The following is a 20,355-nucleotide window of genomic DNA, read 5'->3' as shown; positions in this document are numbered from 1 at the left end:
TAGAAACAAAAATCATATCTTTATGCTGAGCAGTTTGCACTTTATACGTTGTTAAAGATTATGCACAGGATATCGCCATTTCAAAATTCATCCAAGAACAAAATTGGAAACAAACACAAAATATATTTACTGATGTACACACTGAACATGAAATGACATGAAATGAATTGGAAATATAAAAATGAAAAGAACATTATAGCGGAGATCAAACCTCTTGAGATAACAGAAAAACTTCCCCATGGTTTTTTACTTCAACTCCAGGCAAACATTGCGATGAAAGTTTTCATACCTCCACAATATTTCCTTTCATATTTTAACACTAATTAATTGGAAGTACCCACAAGGCACAGACAAGTTGTTATGCAAACCAGCGGAAGTTGTACATACACAGGACTGATGACCATGGTGTCCTGATTCTCTAAAAGAAGTAACAAGTACGTGCTGTTACTGAAGAACTTCCAGGGATCAGAGAGGTGATATAATAAGATGGCAATGTTATGGACTTACAATTCTATCGTTATATTAAAGTTATATACAATAGCACCATTGTCTTCAAAACATAAACAAAAAACAGTTGACTCATTACTCCGATGGGGATGCTATCATGTGAGGAGTACGTTGTTTACACAGCTGCAATATTGATAAGGTACTATAAACAGGCGTCCATAGTCCAAAGGACCAAGATGTGTCAATTGTAAAGAATATTACTCCACTTTCTGTCTGGCCTGTGAACTTGAATTAAAGTTTTTATGTCAGTTTAGATCACTGAAAACAATTACGAAGGGGAGAGTGTGCTGTTAGATATTTCCCGCTGTTTCATCAGCGTGCTGTTAGATATTTCCCGCCGTTTCATCAGTAACGCTCACAATATCGGAGCAACAGGTGCACCCCTCCACTGTGCAACGCATAATTATAAAATTTCTTGCTCGTGAGGAGTTACAGCGGCGGAAATTTGCCAGAGATTGACTGCACAGTTTGGTGATCAAACATTGTCAAGGACGCGTGTGTGTAAGGAATGGTGGAGGAAAGGGGAGGCAGCACAAGTAAAAGCCAAGATCCGTCTGTCAGCTGGCAGGGTTCTTGTAACCGTTTTTTTTTTCTCCAATCAGTGGGGCATTTTGCTGATTGATATTTTGCATGAGCGACGCACAATCAATGCTGCTTACTACTGCATGCTGTTGAACAAGGCAAGGGTTGCATATCGCCGCAAAAGACGAGGCCAACTGATACGACAATGTGCGGCCCCATACTGCAGCTCTGTCTCCAAGCTACAGGAAAAGCACTGGACTACACTTGATCATCCTCCTTACAGCCTAGACTTATCACCCTGCAATTTCTATTTGTTCGGACCGCTTAAAAATGCTCTACGACGGCAACGATTTGAAGATGACGAGCGTGTGAAAGACTTCATGCCCAACTGTCTGCTGACTCGACCCTGTTCTTTTTACGATGAGGGCATCAAAAAGCTGCTCATACGCTGGGACAAATGCATTTCCAAAGCAAGAAACTATGTGAAAAAATAAATTGTACTTGCCTTGTGTTTTTCAATAAATGAATTTAAATATAAAATAAAATCCTGTTTATATTTGATCCCCCATCATATGTTGCTCAGCAAGCCCAGTACTAGCAGAAGTGATAGATCCAGTGGATTTAGTAGTTAAGTTCAGAAAAAAGTGTATGTAATTTATTGTTTCTTACAAAAATATGCTCTTGAAGAAAACCACAGATAGCTCAACTTTTCTTACGTGCCAAGACTTAACTGCTGAAGCATCTTTGGTAAGTGTGTCAACTGTATCATGTGTATGCAAAGAAGCTGAAAAGGCAAAAGCACAAGGTGCCCAGAAATTGTTAATCTCGCCTCGAAAGCACATAGAACTTTTCTGGGCACAAATAAAAGGATAAGTTGCTAAGCCAAACACCATTTCAGACACTGAAAAGATTGCAAATGATGAAATTAAAAACGTGATTTAGGAAAATTAGATTTTTTCTGTAAAGAGAAATTGCAAGAAAATGATTTTGCGAAGGAAATAGGGCGATTTGAAATTTTGGAACCGATTATAATTAAGACAACAGTGATAGTGATACTGATGATGATAAAGCCAGTGATCGTGACAAGAGGAAGAAGACTCGCTTTTAGCCATGCCCCGGAAATAGAAAATTATACTACAAAAGGTTTGTTTAAATCTATTATTGTAGCAAAGTTCAAGAGTGGAAAACTCAAGTCTATGTCATTCTTAAGAAAAAGGTGGAACTAGATGAAGAGTGGTTAAGAGGAAACTGAGTAGTGGAATGAACGCTCAGTGTAATTGGGAATGAAGAAATAAACAAAACTGTCTGGGAATGGTTTGTTAGTAAAAGAGCAAGAAATCTGCCCATATCAGGGACAATGCTACATAATCATGCAAGAGAAGATGCAGAAACGCTTGGAAAAGAATGTTTTACCGCTTTCAATGGATGCTTGGAAAGTTTTAAAAGACAACATCAGATAGTGTTGAAGGAGGTCTGCAGAGAGACTAGGGACATTGCTGAAGAAACGCAGATTGGACTTAAAAAATTGGCTCTCTAATTAAAGGCTATGAACCCCGGAACATAGCTAATGGTGATGAAAACAGACGTATTTTTCTGAGCACTAACTAGCAAAACATTATCTCGGAAAGGGGAAATATATACAGGAAGAAAACTTTTCAAAAAAGAGACCGACAGTTTTTTGCGTGGTTTTCTTTCTGAGCATGAAAAGCCATTAGTTATAGGAAAAGCAGCAAAACTGAGATGCTTCAAAAATTTATTTAAAGAGTCTAGTCATTGATTGGAGATCCAATAAGAGTGCATGGATGACATCACACCTAATAGAAGAATGGTTGGTGTCATTCAACTTGAGAATGAGCAACAAAACAGGAATGTTTCTTGGCAATGTTACATGTCATCCAGCAACACAGCTTTCTAACGTTAAACTCGCATGGTTCCCTCCAAATACTTCTAGTGTAAATCAGCTAATGGACCAGGACATCATTAATTGTTTTAAGATTAATAATAATAAGAAAATGATAATGGCATCACTGCTTGCAAACATGGAATCAACGGCCTCTGGCACCGAACTGACTAAATCTGCATCTATGCTTGATGCTGTAATTTGGATCGTAGAAGCAGTGAAAGGGGTGTCGCCAAATACAGTACGTCAATGCTCTCATAAAACCAAGTTTTTATCACACCCTTATGAAGGAACCATAATAAATGAAAATACTGATGTGCTATTACAAAATCTTGAACAGAATTATGGTAACATTAGTGCAGAAGATTATGTGGCCATTTGATCTAGAAGATGAGACTCTGCCGCTATGGGTAGTATTGTCCAGTGTACAATTTGGTTACTGGAAGAAGTCAATGACTTTGCTGTATTAAGTAAGTGTATGTAGTGTACTGTGCACTGTGAGGAAGTTCTAAGCAAGAACTGATTTGTGCTGGTGCTGAAAAACTAGTTTATTTAAGTGTATGATTATTGTCAGCTAAAAATAGCAGGAATTAGGAGTTTAGCACACAAATGGTTTAAAAATTATTTATCAAACCGAACACAATATGTAATGATTAATGATCCTAAAATTTCTAAGCAACAAACAAAAACGGGAGTACTGCAGGGCTCGCTACTAGGTCCCAATATATTTTTTATTTATATTAATGACATATAATCTTTAACACTAAAGGAAAAATGTAAATTATTTGCTGATGATATCTTAATAACTTATAAAGTGAAACACAAATTATAGAAGATATAAATTGTGACTTGAACAAGTTATCGGACTGGGCTTTATCTCAAAAAATGTGACTAAAACAAAATACTTATTCTTTCATGAAACAGCCCATAAGAACACAGCAGCTAACACTGTTACCCTAAAGGACCAAGTAATAGAGAGATTCAACTCAGCTATGTATCTTGGTATAGTATTAGACTAAACACTTTCCTGGAAAAGCCATATTGATTATGCAATCAGCAGAATTACCCCTTTGATACAAATAATGCACAGATTAAGATACAGTAATTTCTCTCACCAACAACTGAAGTGTATCTTATGCAATGATCCACCCACACCTAACACACACAAGTTTCATTTGGGGAAGATGTAGGAAAGATTATTTTAATAATTTGGAAATCCTACAAAAAAGAGCCATCAAAATCATGTATGGATTCCCCTTCCTCAAACTGTCACATGAAGTTTTTTCAGAGGCAAATATTCTATAAACAAATTGCATTTTCATCATCAGTCTTTATGTATAAGCTATGCTGTTAACTTCTCCCATTTTAGTGAAATTCATAGATATGAAACTAGAGGATCATTAAGGATATATCCCTCTCACTCTAATTCAGTAAAGAATGGAGTGCAAGGCATAAAATCATCAATGTTTAGGGAATATAATGTGTTGCCTCCTGTTATAGAGAACTCTAAATCAGCAATACGTTTTAAGAAAAAACTGAAGGAATATTACTCTCATACAGATATATAACTTCATCATCATCATCCTAAACCATCTCCAGTTTCCCAGGTGTGGTATATGAGCCTCCTCCATCTCATCCTGTCCTTGTACCATTCTTCCTCCACCAACGTGTCCCAATCATGACCTCTCAGCAGTACATCGTTCTTAACTAAATCTATCCATTTCCTTCGTGGCCTTCCCACGGGTCATCTTCCTTCTACTTTTCTGTCAAATTCCTTCCTTGCAGTTCTGTTTAATGGCATCCTCTTCATGTGACCAAACCACTTCAGTCTTGATATCTGAATCTTATTGAGGAGAGAATCATCTATTCCTACTTCTTCTCTAATTTTCTCATTCCTAATCTTGTCTTTCCTGGTTTTCTGGATCATAGTGCGTAGGAATTTCATTTCAGCTGCCTGAAGTTTGGAATTATCTCTATTGGTCAGTGTTGTGGTTTCAAGACTGTATGTAAGAATTGGTGTATAATAGGACTTGTACAATGTCATTTTTGTTTTCATGGGTATTTGCTCATCCCACAGCAGGTGTCTTATCTGATGGTAAATTTGTGTTGCCTTATTGATTCGATTGTTCACCTCATGTTTTGCTAGGTTGTCATTTGATATAAATCAAATCAAATCAAAATCTCTTTATTTGCAAATGAGGTGTCTACCTCGGTGGCAAATGGTACACTAAAATACATTATTGTCAAGCACTAAATATTAAATTAACAAGAGAAGAAAATTTTCCTATAATACAATATTTTACAATTTACGCTAACAATGTTTTCTATTAAACACACAGCTCATCCTTAATAAATTTATATCGTTTACAAAATTCTACTCTTAATATCTCCTGTACTACTTACAAATATAGTCAACTGATATACAGTATGTGGAATTACTTCAAATGATACTATACAACTGGTATAAGATTAATATTTACATTGCATTTATTTACTTATTTACTATTAATTTTTTTTTTTTACCCGTTCTGGAACCTAAGTAGCATAACGACCTGCTGCGTCTTAACCAGAGCCCCTTTGCCACCACTTTTCAGAGTTCCTGAAGGGCCTTCACAGCTACCGTAGCGGTCCCAGGGCCCTCGAAGTCCCCACTGTACTTCACCCCTACAGGCAGTCCCCTACTTTGGCTGTCCAAACTCCTTAGACGAGGGGATGGAATTAATTTATTCACACACATTTTTTTTTTTTTTAATTTACAATAATCTGCACTGGTCGAATGTCCTCTAACACTTCATTTATTTTCTCTGTTGCTGTTTATTCTCTTCTTGAATATCTGTACAGATTTTGGAAAAGGATCAAACACTACCCCTGGTAAACTGTTCCACTCCTTCACACCCTTCCCAATGAATGAAAATTTACCCCAATCGCTTCTGCTATAATTCCTTCTAATTTTATACTTGTGGTCAGTCCTGCCGATATAATTATTTTCCAACTGAAGCCTCTCACAGATATCTCCCCAAGCTTCTTCTCTTGTATAGGCTCTATATAAACCTATAAGTCTAGTTTTCTCCCTTCTCTTACTTAAAGTTTCCCACCCAAGTTCCTTTAACATTTCTGATACACTACTTTTTCTCCTGAAATCTCCTGTTACAAATCTTGCTGCTTTCCTCTGCACACTATCTATTTATTTTATTAGGTATTCTTGGTGAGGATCCCAAACACTGTTTGCATATTCCAATAATGGACGAACCATACTCAAGTAACTTTTTTCTTTTAATTCTTTGTTGCATCCTTTAAGTAGCCTCATTATGACATGTAACGATCTGTATGCTTTCCCAACAATGTCATCAACATGACCCTTCCAGTGCAAATTACTTTCAAATCTCACACCTAAGTATTTGCACTTGCCATCTTTTGGGATAACTACCTCATCCAAAGTATATTCAAATTCAGTTTTAAAGCTCCTGTTTGTAAAAGTTGTAACAGTTGATTTACCTCCATTAACCTTCATATTATTTTCTTCAACCCATTGTTGGATACTTTCAAGGTCCCTTTGTAATTCTGAACAATCCTCAATGTTGTTTATTTCCCTATAAACAATTATGTCATCTGCATACAATCTTATTTTTGATGTTATATTGTTCCCTAAATCATTTGCGTATATTAAGAAAAGTAACGGACCGATTATACTACCCTGTGCAATTCCCCTCCAAACTTTCTCTTCCTGTGATATATTATTTCCTACTTTGACTTTCTGAACCCTTGAGTTTAGGAATGTTTTTATCCAACGTGTAACCCTTACGTCCAGTCCTATTCCCTCCAATTTCTTTAATAATATTCCATGTTTCACTCTATCAAAGGCTTTGGAAAGATCTATGGCTATGTAATCTAACTGACCTCCTGAATCCAATTGATCTGATATGCCCTGCTGAAATCCCACCAGTTGTGCCTCACAAGAAAATTTCTTTCTAAATCCATACTGGCTCCTCATAAACCAATTTTTATCATCACATATCCCTCTGATGTACTTTGATATTAAACTCTCCATTATTTTACAAACTATACTAGTCAGGCTGATTGGTCTGTAGTTCTCTGGTTTCCTTTTATCACCCTTTCCTTTATAAATTGGTATTATTATTGATTCCTTCCATCCCTTTGGTATTACACTATTATTTATGACATAGTCAAAGAGAAATTTTATATAAGGCACTATGTACCACCCCATTTTCTTTAATATCTCCCCAGTAATTTGATCACTTCCTGCTGCTTTTCCTTGCGGAAGCAGTTGGATTTCTCTGAAAATATCTTCATTTGTGAATGAGAAGCTTCTTGTTTCCCTCTGTGTCTCTCCCTCTCTATCTTCTGTTTTGGTTTCCAACTCTTGACAATCATCTACTGAATCTCTAAATTCCCTACTAAATAGGTTTGCTTTCTCAGTATCTGTTAAATAGTGTTCACCCCCTTCTCCCACCATTGTAGGAATTTGGATTCCTTTTCCTTTTTGATTCCTGATATATGAATACAGCTTTTTCCATTTCCCTTTGTAGTCATTACCCTCTTGAAGTATGCCATTCATATAATTCTCTTTTGCTTCCTTTTTCACTCTATTCAGTTCCCTCATTAGCTGTTTTCTAGTTTCTCTACTCTCCCTACCCTCTTTGATTTTCCTGTTTACTATTCTACATTTTCTTTTTAATTTTCTTATTTCCCTTGTATAATAAACAGGGTCTGAGGTCATTTTACCCTTCTTAACAGGTACAAATCTCTTCTCTCCTTCCCAAATGATTCCTTTAAATTTAGCCCAAAGTGTATCCACGTTACTCCCTTCACTTATCCAACAACTGAATTGTGATTTAAGGTAAGTCCCAAATTCATCAACTTTAGTTTTTCTGTACAATTTCTTGTCTTGTGTAACCCTCTTATTAAGCCTTTTTGGTACGAGTACTACATCCATTATTACAGCCTTATGGTCTCCTATTCCTTCAATTACCTCAGTTTTATCAACAATTTCCCATGGTTTAACCAAGAATACATCTAGTAAGTTATTGAGACGAGTCGGTTCTTGTACTACTTGTGTAAATCCTCCCTCCCAAATTAACTTATTTGCCAGTTTCTGTTCATGGGCTTCACTTGCAGCTCCATTCCATTCAACGTCAGGCAAATTTAGATCTCCCCCAATTATTACCATATCATTATTATTGTTTTTATGAGTATAATCTATTATTTTCTCAAAGATTTCCATGTCTCTTTCCTCTCTTCCAGGCCTGTATGTTCCTATAATTCCCACCTCCTTCATATTATCACAAACTAATTTTATCCCTAATATTTCATCCCTTTCATCGGTAAACCATTCATGTGAACAGTAAGTTTCCTTCACCAGAATAAAACACCCCCCCCCCCCTCCCTTTTTATATCCTCGATCTCTACGATAGACTGTATACCCTTCTGGAAATACTTCTCTATTACCCACCCCTTCTTTCAACCACGATTCCACTCCTATCACCACATCAGTCTCATAAGATTCCATCAATGTACCGAATTTTAATTGTTTATTTACTACACTTTGACAGTTTACCAAGAGCAATCTCAGACCCCCTTCCTCCCTAAAACTTGACTGTTGCAATTGGGTAACTTGAAATTCCTTACTATCCTGAGTTTCTTTCTCTAGTTGACTGAGCCAGCTTGAAGTACAGCTGGCTCTTTCTACTAGTTTTCCTGGTCAGTATTATAACTTAAGGGAGTTGTCAGTTTTAGAGTACATATCTTAAGATTAATAAAATCTAGAACAATATTTGCTTTCGTTTACCTGAATTGTTTAGATGGAGGCCATGTTTTGTATAAGAGTATCTCTCAAAACTGCTGCATTCAATAACCTGAGTATTCCGAAAATGTTTACAAATTTTAACAATATCTGTATTGACCTTGTCCACTTCAATGTTCTCACACAAGTCTCTACTCAAATCATGCCTGTGTGGCACGTTCACTACAAAGACGTTCCCTAGCTTCCCTAGTGTATGTTTAAGTTGTGATCTTACATTCTTGGCGTCGTCGTGAGCTACGTCGTTCGTCCCACTGATGATAAGCACTGCATTGCCGCTCCCGAAGTTCCTAGTTGCTGCTTCTACGTTTTCCAGAATACTGCTGATAGAAGCTCCTGGATATATTTCTCCGGTTGCTGCTATATTCTCGTCGTTAATCACTCCCGCAATTCCCCTTCCTTGGCTATCACCAAACACAGCTACCTTAGCTGATTTAGGCCTAACTGGGTCTTGAATCTGAATTCTAGGCCTAAATTTTAAACTCGGCACGGCAACGGATCGCGATGATTCGGTTTCACGCGCGCGATCACTTTCTTCCAGAATTAAATTATTTAGGGCAGAAAACCTATTCCTGATGTTTATTTCCGGAAATTCAGTTGTAGATTTCTTCTTAGCCGGCCATCCACAAACTACATGACACCACGTGCTCGAGTTTGTTACTGGTACCGGTATATCACTCGAAGAATGGTCAGTCCCAAATTCTAGCGATCGCAATCTTTCTTTTGATTCTTGATTTTCAACTTTAAGAATCTCATTGTCCATTTTTAGAATGTTTATAATTTCTAATGCACTTTTATATTCCTCATCGACTGTTTTCGGTGCTTCGTCAACGCCGTCGCCAACAACAACATTCCGAACACACTGCTCACAAATCCAGTCAACATTTTCATTAGTTTTTACGTCTCGAGGGCAATTTCCGCACTTATAATGCCACCATCGATCACATGAATCACACAACACTCCATTTTTCACTAATCTTCGACATTTTCCGCACTTTTCGTCACATTTTACGGTTAATTTACTCGAAGGATAAAACACTACGTCGTCATTACCGGCCACCATTTTGAAAGACCAAATGCTACCCAAGTATTTGAAAACTGGAACGCTGTCCAGTCGGGCTTCATTTAACATAATACCAATATAATGGTCCGTTATTGGACATTATAAATTTTCCAGCTAACTCATTCTTGGTTGCCTGCGTTTCGCCCTCGTGTGCTACGTTAGGCTCATCAGTTGGGACTTAGCACACCACCCAAGACGCAAGGCTAGTGCATACCGTGGAGGCCACTGCATAGGCTACTTGAAGCCACCAGCAGTGCCAATGCACCATGAGAGCTATGGCTCATTTCCAAACATTGATGCCTGCCTGGCCATCAGATAATACAGATGTTGATTCCCAAAGGGAATTTAAAATATTTGTCCCGAATGAGTAAATTTATAATACCAATATAATGGTCCGTTATTGGACATTATAAATTTTCCAGCTAACTCATTCTTGGTTGCCTGCGTTTCGCCCTCGTGTGCTAAGTTAGGCTCATCAGTTGGGACTTAGCACACCACCCAAGACGCAAGGCTAGTGCATACCGTGGAGGCCACTGCATAGGCTACTTGAAGCCACCAGCAGTGCCTATGCAGTGGCCTCCACGGTATGCACTAGCCTTGCGTCTTGGGTGGTGTGCTAAGTCCCAACTGATGAGCCTAACTTAGCACACGAGGGCGAAACGCAGGCAACCAAGAATGAGTTAGCTGGAAAATTTATAATGTCCAATAACGGACCATTATATTGGTATTATAAATTTACTCATTCGGGACAAATATTTTAAATTCCCTTTGGGAATCAACATCTGTATTATCTGATGGCCAGGCAGGCATCAATTTTTGGAAATGAGACATAGCTCTCATAGTGCATTGGCACTGCTGGTGGCTTCAAGTAGCCTATGCAGTGGCCTCCACGGTATGCACTAGCCTTGCGTCTTGGGTGGTGTGCTAAGTCCCAACTGATGAGCCTAACTTAGCACACGAGGGCGAAACGCAGGCAACCAAGAATGAGTTAGCTGGAAAATTTATAATGTCCAATAACGGACCATTATATTGGTATTATAAATTTACTCATTCGGGACAAATATTTTAAATTCCCTTTGGGAATCAACATCTGTATTATCTTCAATTAACATGACTATTGGTTCTGCTACTTCCCCATACTTCTCCACCAACATGTCCCAATCATGACCTCTCAGCAGTACATACACTTTCATCACCACTGTCTTGGTCTTGCTGATGTTTAAATCATATTTCTTAAACTCCTCATTCCAGCTTTGCATTCGCTCTCCCAATTCCTCTTCTGACTCACTCCAGATCGCAACATCATCTGCAAATGTGGAGGCTTTGATATCTCCATGTTCTTTCCTTTTAATAGATTTCATTACTACATCCATAATATAATAATTTCGTGTGGCTATTTCTAGCCGAGTGCAGCCCTTGTAAGGCAGACCCTCCGATGAGGGTGGGCGGCATCTGCCGTGTAGGTAACTGCGTATTATTGTGGTGGAGGATAGTGTTATGTGTGGTGTGTGAGTTGCAGGAATGTTGGGGACAGTACAAACACCCAGCCCCCGGGCCATTGGAATTAACCAATGAAGGTTAAAATCCCCGACCCGGCCGGGAATCGAACCCGGGACCCTCTGAACCGAAGGCCAGTACGCTGACCATTCAGCCAACGAGTCGGACACTACATCCATTACAATAATAAATAGAAGTGGTGACAATGAGCTGCCCTGCTGCACTCTTCTCTTTGTTTCAAACCAGTCTGACAAACCACCTCTACATAACTTAAATTAATACATTAATATATTGCCCATATTTAATATCTTACAGCCATGCAATATCTGAATATACTTCTGAAAAACTATGGTACTAACATGTTAAAAAACAACAACTATGTCTTAGTTATCCAAAAACATACTTGTCACTTCACAAAAAAAGCTATTGTATATGACATGTAATTATTGTGTTGTTTTAAGAAAAGTATGTACTGTACTGTACCCATCACAAGCCAGAGGCTTATAAGACCTTTTGTCATCAATAAATAAATACATAAAATTGTATCTACTACCACTTTCGGCCACATGGCTAAATGCTTAGCATTCTGACCTTTGGTCACAGAGGTCCCAGGTTTGATTCCAGGCAAGGTTGGAAATTTTAACCATCATTGGTTAAATCTGCTGGCATGGGGGCTGGGTGTATGTGTCGTCTTCATGATCATTTCATACTCATCACGACACGCAGGTCACCTACGGGTGTCAAATCTAAAGACCTGCATTAGGCGAGCCGAACATGTCCTCTGACACTCCCAGCACTAAAAGCCATACGCCATTTCATTTCATCTACTACCACACAAAATCATATAAATCTACTACTGGATTATCTAATGGAGGTATGTACTTATGATTTTTATTTTATTTTTGGACCACCTTTATGAACCAGAATGTTGCATACAGTGGGAATAAAAATCTGGTCCAATGGGTTTCCGCTGAGGACAGATTTTCCTGTAGTTCCTTTTTGTTTTGTTTTTTTACCTCCACGCTCCCCTTATTCAATCTCTAGCGACTTCTTTTGTTTGTGGGTACATGAAGGGGTGTGTGTGTGTGTGTGTGTGTGTGTGTGTGTGTGTGTGTGTGCGCGCGCGCGCGCGCATACGTGCAAGCCTCCATATTGACCATTCTGCGAGACCTGTGGGCTTGAATAAACACCACCTTCACCAAAATTGATAGGGACATGCTGCATTAGGCGAGGAACAAACTTGGTAACTGAACTGTAGAACGCAGGGTCACTCAGGAAGCACATATTGGGAACCTACAAGACTTAAAAAAAAAAAAAAAAAAAATTTAAACATTAGTTTTTATATATATACATACACCTTATTTACGTGAATAATCCCCGCATATACAAAAAAAATTAGATAAGAAATTAGGGTGCAGGTTTCATTTGCATCAAGGTTGGAAACACGCTCCGGCTCACCTATTTTTCAATATTGGCATTAGTTCGCCACTAGCAAGGAGATAACAAATACCTGGCAACTGGAAGGAAGTAAATGTAAGAACTATTATGAATATATACAAATCTGAACGGGGTTGCTATGATGGGAAACATGTAGCTGTGTGTGGGCTCAGTGTTGCCAATTCAACAATTTTCCTGCTAGATCTGGAGGCTTTTAATGTTTAGTGGGTGAAAATCAATGACAGTGGTTAGTGGGTTTCTGGCAGACACTAAATTATGAATAGCTGGAATCTAGTAGGAAATATCATTGCTAATACATACGATTTTATTTATCAGTATAGTACTGACAACCCTACATGTATTAGTGTGACTTTACATTTTAACTCTGAGAGAGAGAGAGAGAGAGAGAGAGAGAGTGCGTGCACGTGCGTGTGCGTGCGTGCGTTTGTTTTTTTTCCACATTTCTTTTTCTCCATGCGGAAACATACATACGTATGTTCCATTCAAATTTTGCGGCTTTACTAGCCGAGGAGGTATACCAATATGCTCATAAATGGCAGAAGTTGTTCTTTCAACTCTACTGATTAGGGAAATCTCTTCAGTATCTTGCAATATTTTCTCCTGGTAGTGAGAGTTGCGAAATACACACGTTGCGTGATGCAGTTTTTTCACGCCTGTACTTATTACGTATTTTTGCGGTTTTACGGTGAAATGTTGCAAAAACAGATTAGCGATACCAATATAGTGTCAATATTGGATAATAAAGACAAAGAAGTGTCGGACTTTAGTGCATGTGATTCTGAAGTCGAAAATTCTTTCTCCAGCTCATCTGAGAGCAACAACTACACAAGTGACACTGACAGTGACAGAATGGATCTGACGCAGGGCCTAAGTAATAACAGTTCCGGAACAACGAGTATTATTCCCGTTTGTAATACTGATGAAGGGCCAATGTTGCTGTCAAACTTTGATACTGAAACATACCCTATAGAATACTTATTTATGTTATTTGTGCAGAGCGTGGGTTCAACTTCTGTGACTATTCTAGGACTAATTTTTCCACTTTCTGATGAACAAAAACACAAAATGAAACCAAAACATCATTGAAAGTAGCTTTCTGTACATATTTTTCATAACAGTGGACTAATGTGTAGACATTTCAGAGAAATAATTTGTACTTAAAATTAACCATTGTCAGATCATATCGTGGAGTGTCTCTTGTGCCATTCTTCCATTGACAAAATGAGACGATACTTATTTTGTCTTCAGACCACTTCAAATTTGTGCTTGTTGTCTTTGTTGATGTGAGTGTACCTCTTATTCTTGTATTTAATAGTTAGTAGTGACAATCTTTCAGATTTTGATGTGAAGTGTGTGACAATGTTTACTATCTTCTTGTTTATGAAGAAGCAAGTTCCGAGCAGAGGCATGTTGGTGGTTGTTCTAATTGCCAGCTTTCCTTTGAATATTCCATAGTGGTTGATGTCTGTTTTCTTACAGCAATCTGGTCTCTTGTATAGCTAGGATCTGGATTCGGTTTTGTCCAAAAGCTTTTCTAGTTCTTTTTGCTTTTCGACTATGGTAAGTGACATTATAAATTTTCCAGCTAACTCATTCCTGGTTGCCAGCATTTTGCCCCCGTGTGCTAGGCTGGGCTCATCAGATGGTACATAGCACACCTACCAAGACGCATGAATATGATTCAGACCACCATCTCTCCAAAGTTGAAATACGTTCTCTCCCAATAGGAAAAAAGAGAGACCCACTTAAAACGATGAGATACAACACAAACCAAATGAACACCATTGAAGACATCATTAGAAATTTAGGGACAAAATCCACATAAGCAGAAAGGTGAAATTACAAGAACTATGCAATGGAATCAATGAAGCCACAAAGAAAACACTCGGACAGGCTAGGAGGAAAAGAGAAATATGGTAGAATGAAGAATGAGAGGAAGCTCTCAGGGACAGGTCCAAGAAATTGAGAATATAATGATGATGATAGTATGTAATATTTATTTTCACCCACGCTGGTATCTTCATCTTATTGTGATACGGGAGCTTGCGTGCCTAAGTGATCCTGAGAACTATGCTGGCGGGAGCATAAGTCGGACAGGTCAAAGGTGATAGGCCAGATTAAAAGGAACACCCTGGTCCTCGAGGTTGGCGGTTGATCGTGGGGCTAACAACTCCATATTGGAAAAACACAACGTTACGAAACTCAAAGACAAGAATAGCTGGACTGATGATAATGGTAAACAACCCGTGCAAGGAAATGGAAGATGCAAATTGAAACGGAAATATGATACGTACATTGCAACTTGGAATGTATGAACCTTGAATAAACCAAGAGCTCTGAAAAGTCTGAAACAAGAAATGAAGAAATACAATAAAGGAATAGCAGCAATACAGGAAGTCACATAGAAAGGAAATGGTGTTTTTAGAAGTGGTAAATATACAATTCTTCATAGTGGAGTAGCTAGAGGTACAATAGGTGGCACAGGCTTTCTTGTGGATGACAGATACAAGTCAGCGGTTTTGAATTTTAAGCCTGTAAATGAAAGAATATGTACTCTAAGATGAAGGCCCATTTTTTCAGTACCACCTTTGTGCAGAGGATGAAGAGGAAGCTATGTTCTATGGACAATCGGAACATGAATGGAATGCATATCAAGACAAGATGTAAAAATAATACTCAGAGATTTCAATGCTAAGGTGGGCAAAGAAGAAGCCTACAGGGAAATAGTTGGGATTTTGCCGTGGGAAACTCTGTGGTGAAGAGTATACAGTTCCAGAGAAAGAATACCCGGAAAGCCACTTGGTGTTCACCTTTAATAAAACAGACCCTGTAGTAATCGAGGAGACACACGTAGTAATCGATAGGAGACACGCTTCTGATATCTGCAAATTGACAGTTGTAGGGGGGGCTGACTGTGATTCGGACCATTACTTGGTACGAGTGAAATACAGGCAACATATTGCATTTTATAGATCTGCCAAGAAAGGGAAAGCTCCAAGGAGATATATGGTCTCAAAACTGAAAGGAAACCATCCAGAAATATGAATCTAGGCTGGAGAAGAGATTTGAGGCTAAAAAACAAAGATGGGCAATGGAAAACATTGAAGCAAAGTGGACTTTTGTGAGGAATGCTTTGCAGGAAACTGCTGATGAAGTATTAGGGGAAGAAGAAAAAAATGAAAGACAAGGATGGTTTGATGATGATTGCAGAAGAGTAATTGAGGAGAGAAATGAGGCAAGGAGAAAATGCTTAGCAGGAAAACAAGAACCCATGTAGAGGAATGTAGGAAGAAAAGAAAGGAGGCATACAGACTCTAAGGAAAAATGAAAAGAGAGGCAGAGAGGAAATATATTACGGAGCTGGAGGAACAGCATGACAATCAAGAAGTTAGAAAGTTCTATGGGAAAATAAAGGACTTACAGAAAGGTTTCCAACCACGTGCTGTATTCTGTAGAGATAAAGAAGGAAATATGATTGGTGGAAGAGACCAGATACTTGACCAATGGGCTGAATGTTTTAGTGAGCTGTCGAATGTGGCTACAGAGACTGTGACATCCAGAAGAATGGACAGCATTGGCAGGATCCTAGCCTAGATTTAAAACCAGTACCTGCACCATCCATAGAAGAATTGAAAACGGCAATTAAGTATTTGAAGAATAATAAGGCTTGATGAAGTGATAACATTTCAGCAAGATGATCAAATACGAGGGTAAAAAAGATGATGCATCTTGTTCACCAGCTAATTGTGGAAGTTTGGGAAACAGAAACAATGCCAGAGCATTGGAGATTAGTGATTATTTGCCCATTTCATAAGAAGAAAGATAAAGCAAATTGTGAAAATTATAGAGGTATATATATCTTTGCTTAGTGTGGTTTATAAGGTCTAAGCCAAGGTTTTGTCTATGAGACTCACTCATTGGTTGAGCAGATACTAGGAGACTACCAGAGTGCCTTTCGACAGGCAGATCAACAACAGATCACATCTTCACTGTCAGGCAAATAATGGAGAAGTGTTATAAATATAATATAGATGTACATCAGCTGTTTGTGGATTCCCAACAGGCTTATGATACTGCAGCATGAATAGGAGGAAACTGTATCAAACAATGATGGACACGGAATTCCCAGCTAAGTTGATAAAGACTGGTACAAATGACCCTCAGGAATACAAAATGTATCAAAGTGGAAGGAAATCTTACTAAGGAATTTGAAGTAAACCAAGGTTTGCGGCAAGGGGATGTATTATCCAGTCTGCCTTCAACATGGTTCTGGAGCGTGTGATGAGAAAGGTGGAGGTCAGTAATCCAGGCGATATTCTGTTTAACTCAGAATCTAGCCTATGCTAATGAAGTTGATATGCTTTCTCAAAGATTGAAAGACCTAGAGCCCTAGAGGAAGGACTGGACAGATTAGAAAAGGAGGCAGGAGAAATGGGACAGAGTGAATAACGCCAACATTCACTATTGGTTCTCATCTAGGAGGACCATAGTTACAGAAGATAAACTCATAAAATTAAATGGGATAAACTATGAGGTGTGTGAACAGTTATTTAGGATTGCTGGTGACAAAAGATATTGACATGAAAGAGGAAATAAAAGAGAGGATTGCTGCAGGTAATAGGGCTTAGTTAGCTTTAATGAAAGTGTTCAGATCATGCAGCCTTAGTAGAAAACTGAAGCTGACAGTTTACCGAATGGTAATGCGACCAATGGTAACTTACGGTTCTGAAACATGGACAATGACCAGAGCAGATGAAGAACTGTTGAAAAGATGGGAGAGAAAAATACAGAGAAAGATTTTTGGTCCAGTGAATGAAGGGGAACAGTGGAGAATAAGGAAAAACAGAGAACTGGAAGAGCTCTATGGACATCGAAATATTGTATCTGAATTAAAAAGTAACAGATTAAGGTGGTTGAGACATGCAGAGAGAATGCCAGTTGATAGTTCTGTCAAGAAACTTTACAAAGGAAATCCAGGTGGCAAAATATTGAAAGGAAGAGCTCAAAAAAGATGGCTGGATGATGTGGAGGAGGATTTAAGAAAGATGGGAATAAGAAGATGAAGTGTGCTGAAGATTGTGAAGATTGGGCTACAACTGTCAGAGAGGCCAAGGCCCTGCATGTGCTCTAGCGCTGAGGAGTAAGTAAGTAGGTTATATTTATTCTAGCAAAGTCAGTCTTAACCTAGAATACTTTTAGTAATAATTACTGATGATAATAATATGAAAACAATATTAATAATACCAGTAATAGTATTAATAAAATAATCAAACAAAGTGATATTAAGAAAGAAGCATATCATACATAAAAAAATCACCTACATAACAAACATTGTATGTAGATTACATTAGAAATATATGAAGTACTACATCTACTACTTAAAAGAAAGATTCAAAAATATATACATTTCCAGAAGATACCGAGATATTGCCTTCAAGTGAGAGGTGAAGAGAAGGATTAGTAAGAAGAAGAAGATCTGTGAAAGGAAGAGGGAAAGGAGGGGGAAGAGGGAGGAGGTATTTTCAGATCAAAACTTGATTATTCAAGCATGTTTACCTAGTTTTCAAGTGTGGTTGGGAGGCTTATCTACAGCACATAAATGCATGCCAAGTTCTCCAACGATCCAACAATATTCACATTAACTATACCAGAGACCTCCATAAAGAAACAGAGAAGTGCTTCGAAAAACTTGGCCTACTCCTGAATACAAATCAGTCAATGTCTCGCTCCTACGACAACAACTCCGTGAGAAAGAATTTGATGCCTGCTGTGCCTTACCACAAAAGGGTAAGGGTGTTATACTGTATAAGGAGTACACACCAGCCAATCAGTGGGTAAGAAAACCCGAAGGTTTAACCAGTATATCGTTCTACGTTGTGATTTTATTTTACGTAAATAAATATCACACGAGAACACGTTCACTTCCTTATATAAATTACTTTATTTACACATTATGTCACAACACACAATTATACACAGTCGCAAATGACACTATATACAACACTCAATAGCGGAGTACCCTGAAGTCGATTCTGAGCAGTACAGATATCAACAACACTGACTCGTGTACTATAACATGCACTCTCTTGAATTCATCGCCTCACTCACTCGAGTTCAATACTCAGACTCCACCTCGGAGCCCAACAGTCACTCCCAGTCCATCACTTGCCTGAGTCCCAAGAACTAAGAACTGAACTCACTGACTGACAGCTCGATATATATATATATACTATTCAATAAATTATCTAGAATGATCGACTTCTGGAAGAGTTCTTACAACACTCTAATGGAACACACTCGAAACATCGATCGACCAGCTAGTCGAATGGGTACTTGAACATTCGTCGACTATTTACTAATCCATATGGAAACATCTACAACATTCGTAATGTCTCTACATGTATCTGGATAATAAAACCTTACAATAAGTTTCCAGAACCCTTCATATATACCAAATTATAGTACAATAAGTCTAACATACAAACATTATGGAATTTTCTACCGCTTCCGACTATCTAGATTTTGAGGTTAAACTTATACACAATACGTATTTGAGGTTATACAATTTTATACTAGATATTTACAGGGAAACCATATACTAGTCATGTTTAACACTTAATAAAAGATAATTTAGCATTAAATAAACTATAATTAAAATATATTAAACATACTAATTGAAGGTTTTACACCAATTACGATGTCGTACCTACGACAAGTAGCGACTGGAGAAATGCCATAAAACTAACAGCAAATGTAGTTCCAATTCGTGCATTACCTGCCAGGTTCCGAGACAAAAACCACTGTCGGCATTGCCACAGTGAGACTGAAACACTTGGTCACATCTTGGGTTCCTGTCCATTTAATGACACCCTACGGAATTCACGGCATCATCGTATACGATCTATGATTGCTGAAGCCCTGAGAGAAAAGCATTATACAGTGTACGAGGAGGTACATGAATTGTCTCAGACAGGGTCAAGCCGGCGGATTGACATGATTGCTATACCACCGGGCTCAAGTAAAGGGTTCATAATAGACCCCACAATTAGAACCGAAGCATCATTCACTCAACCACATGATGTACACAAGGAGAAATGTGATATATAAGAACCTACAATCCCATACTATGGCGAGAAATATCATCTGGACTCCATAGACGTATTAGGATTGATGATAGGAGCACGAGACACCATTACTCACACATTTCACAACTTTTGTAAGAAATTTAATCTGCATAACCAATTTATTAAGGACATTTGGTTAGCAGCTCTGAAAGGATTGTTACCAAGTCAAAAATCATCTATACTCTTAGCTACATCTTTGTTCTATGAGGAATCCCTCATGGATTTTAAAACTATTGACTGATACACATTTTTAATTACTGTGTTAAGTAGGCTTTAATGTAGTATACTTATCATTTATGGATATATTATAAATGACCCTTGTAGTTATTAATCAAATTTTCATGTAAGCTTTGTCTTTTTGACTACCTCCAAATGGGGGGAGCAGAAAGAAATGTATCTCTCTCTCTCTAAAAGCTGAGCTGTTGAAGATGCTTCTGACATCCACTGGTAAGAGATTCCATTGTCG

At 38.2% G+C, this 20,355-nt stretch overlaps 1 protein-coding gene across 1 annotated transcript in view; it reads right to left on the bottom strand.

The window, feature by feature from the left end:
- Positions 1-20,355, bottom strand: part of Tmem131 (Transmembrane protein 131) — a 504,583-nt gene that overhangs the window by 283,270 nt on the left and 200,958 nt on the right. The window lies entirely within an intron of this gene.

This window comes from Anabrus simplex, chromosome 3 (genome assembly GCF_040414725.1).
Source record: "Anabrus simplex isolate iqAnaSimp1 chromosome 3, ASM4041472v1, whole genome shotgun sequence".
In the NCBI taxonomy this organism is placed as follows: domain Eukaryota; kingdom Metazoa; phylum Arthropoda; class Insecta; order Orthoptera; family Tettigoniidae; genus Anabrus; species Anabrus simplex.
Note: the sequence above shows the minus strand (reverse complement) of the source record. Positions and strands in the feature narration are given on the sequence as shown.